The following is a 3611-nucleotide window of genomic DNA, read 5'->3' on the forward strand; positions in this document are numbered from 1 at the left end:
ATTTGTAAAAGCATTTTACTACAACAATCAAATTTTATGGTTTTCTTGGATATTTTAAATATAAATATTTTCTTTTCTTTACAACATAAGAAGGTTTGAAAATTTCAATTCTTTCCTAATTTTTATCTATAACAACCAAAAAGATCTAAACGTAAAAAAACAATGTCAATAAGATCTAACCGTAAAAAATATGTGTAATTAACCCAGTAGAGATTTGATGTAGCTACGTGATTATTGTAGTAAGCAAAAAGCAGTGGGTTCTCTGCCCGAATTTGCGGCTTCTATATTGGATCTGCAATTCCAAGTCAATTTATTAATTTGATAGTTAACTAAAGCATGTTCAAGTGACAAATATATCGTTCCTTTTCTTTTCTATATTTTCATTTTTTTTTTTATTTTGATAACCGATTAAACAAATAGAGATTATATATCATGAAATGAGAGATGTATTTGTATTTTTCGCCATAGCATCTCACAAGAAGATTCCATTAGAACGAACATTCATTAGAAAAAACCAGCCAATTCTTAAAACAGTTCACATCCTAAGAATATATTCTGATGTGCAGTATCAATTAAATATTTTACTCATGGTTCCCCACTTGCATCAACTTGGTTATGATATTGGTTGCTATAATTATATGGATTCTTGATATATAGTTGCATAAATTTTCTTTTAGGTTTCAAGTTCTTATAAGGCCTTAATGGAGTATTTTTTTTACTTGTACGTAATTAGGTCACTGAGGTTAACACAATATATTCCAGATGCCCATGGCCTTTTGACCCACAAAGGTGACATTATAACTATATAAGCAATAGGCAGATCAATTGATTAGACGAGGAAACTAAATAGGTAATCAAATTACACTATAGTGTTTAACTTATTATCTTGAAAGGGTGATTAGTAGGGACCATACCAGTCACATGCCTAAATTATTTTTGGGCCATCTCATTTTCTAGTCACTCATCACGGGGAAGAGATTATTGGAATATGCTTGTTATAGACTGTATAATACATGATATGCTTGTTATATATACACACTTGTTATACGATGTGAATACTCCTATATATACAATTTTTATACACTATATTATATTACTCCCATCGTTTGCTTTTACTTGTCGCTATTTTTTATTGAATTTTCCTTTTTGTTTGTCACTTTTGACATATGAAGAAAAGACAAGATATTTTTCTATTTTATCCTTAGTTTTAATTGTTCATTCTTCAAACCATTTTCGACGACATATTACTCCAAACATCAATCAGTAGAGGTAGTATGGTAAAATAGTCATATCAAGGGAAAAGTCATCATTTCCACCTCAAACTGTACACGAAAAGTCTAGGTCACACCTAAACTATCATAGTGTCCTATTAGACACCTAAACTATAACAAAGTGGAACTAATTCCACCCCAAAACGTAAGAACTACTCACATGATGGAGAGTGATTTACACTCGCGCCACATCATCGTCATGTCATTACCACATCAGATATTATGTCAATTTTTTTTAAAAAAAAATTCACGTCACCCATTGCTTCTTCTTTACCAAAATCACCATTAAAACACCACCATTAACACCATCATCATCAAACTCAAATCTTCATCATAATAATTTTAAGAATCCACCATAAATTTCATTATCGGAATCACAATACAACCATTAGTATCCCAAAAATCACAAACAATCACCTTAAAATTCAACATACTATGGTTTTTTGTTGATTTTTAGCTCAAAAAGATAACACTGAATCTTTCATATATACACACATATATATAAATAAAGTTGTGTTTTTTGAGACTTTGTTGGTTTATTTTCATGAATTTTGAGGGGTTTCTTGAAATAATTCTGGTGGTTAAGGTGCAAGAATTGTTATTGTATACCATTCAATAACAATAGCAGCAACAACCACAACAACGATAACAATATGCCCACTGGTATAATTTCTCAATCAAGACTTCTTCCTCAATCTCTTGCCAAGATCATGTTCAACTCCCCTGGACTTCCTCTTGTCCTTGTAAGCCTAAAAAATTGATTTGTTTTTCTTTTTACCACTTTGTTTCTGTAATTTTATGACATACTTTTGTGTATTTTTGTTATTGGTGGCAGCAAAAAGGCATGGAAGGACAAAATGAAGTAACAAGAATGGTTGAAACATATGAGGGAAATAAGTGTTTGTAGAAGGAGTAGAGAAGAAGAACCATAGAGTAGATCTGAAAGTGATAACTTAGAAGATGCATCGGGTGATGAACAAGATACTGCCGACAAACCACCAAGGAAGAAAAGATATCACTGACACACTCCTCAGCAAATCCAAGAAATTCTAAAAATTAGTATGTTGTAATTATATTGTGGTTGTTCGTGATTTTTATGATAGTAATGGTTGTATTGTGATTCCGATAATGAAATTTATGGTGGATTCTAAAAATTATTGTGGTGAAAGATTTGAATTTGATGATGATGGTGTTAATGGTGGTGTTTTAATGGTGATTTTGGTGAAGAAGAAACAATTGAAGTAGGTGGGACCCACATATTAAAATGAATAAATAAATAAATTTAATTTTATTAATATTTTTTAGTTGAAAAAATAAAAAAATAATTTTATTAATATTTTTTCAATTGAAAAAATAATTAATCTAATTGTATATATTAAGAAGACTATTAGAAGTACTAAATGATATATAATGACAAATGAAATAGTGACACGTGTATGGATGCTGTCATTTTAAGTTTTTTCCTTCCTCTCACGCTTCCTGAATACACTTTCTCTGCCACGTTACCTTCTAAGGAGGTAATAGTTCCACTTTTTTTATAATTTAGGTGTGTAATAGGTCACTATGATAGTTTAGGTGTGACCTACACTTTTCGTATATAGTTTGAGTGCAAACGATGACTTTTTAATGGGTGCGTCATGTCAAAAAATGACAAGTAAAAGTGAATGGAAGGAGTATATAGTTCTCTCTCAGTCCATCTTTATTTATCCACTTTTCTATTGATATAAGAATTAATAAATAGTAAATGATAGAGGTAATTCTATCATATTATATTTTTAATATAATAAATTTAATATTTTAAAAAATTCATTAGATAATGAATCGTATTTAATCTTAAGAGTAAATGAATAAAAATAAATTAATTATTCATTAATTTTATAAGTTGTACAAGTATTATTAAATATCTATAAATAAATCAATAAATAAAAATACTCAAAAAAAATAATAATATATGAATGATAAACACACTCGTAGTCTTTTACACATGACACAATGTAGTGGTCTTGGAAAAGAAAATCTATGCGATGAAAGGAATGAAAGAGAAATGGGTGAAAGCTAGTCTTTCTAGGGAAATTAAAATAAGTGCAGATGGAACTCGTATGGTGGCAGTGTTTGATCCTTCTGGTATTTCATTCTTCTAGGGATACGGGTTATAGATACGAATCATATGTTGTGGTTAAGATTTAATTTGATGAGTCATATACTGGACAATATTTTCTCCAAGGAACGATGGTCATAAAGTATTGCTTCTTTTATTAGTATGAACAGTGAATTCGAGCGCGTTGCGCACAATTGTAAAATACCTTATTAAATAGATAAAATACTTTTTAAAAATATTGA

General features: G+C 29.6%; 1 long non-coding RNA gene across 1 annotated transcript; it reads left to right on the forward strand.

Annotated features, from left to right (window-relative positions):
• Nucleotides 1–796: 796 nt before the first annotated feature.
• Nucleotides 797–2570, forward strand: LOC124888054. The gene is made up of 2 exons (XR_007045945.1): nucleotides 797–2014; nucleotides 2107–2570. It is a non-coding gene; the product is annotated as an uncharacterized LOC124888054 (long non-coding RNA).
• Nucleotides 2571–3611: the final 1041 nt, after the last annotated feature.

Source organism: Capsicum annuum, chromosome 10, assembly GCF_002878395.1.
Source record: "Capsicum annuum cultivar UCD-10X-F1 chromosome 10, UCD10Xv1.1, whole genome shotgun sequence".
Classification (NCBI taxonomy): domain Eukaryota; kingdom Viridiplantae; phylum Streptophyta; class Magnoliopsida; order Solanales; family Solanaceae; genus Capsicum; species Capsicum annuum.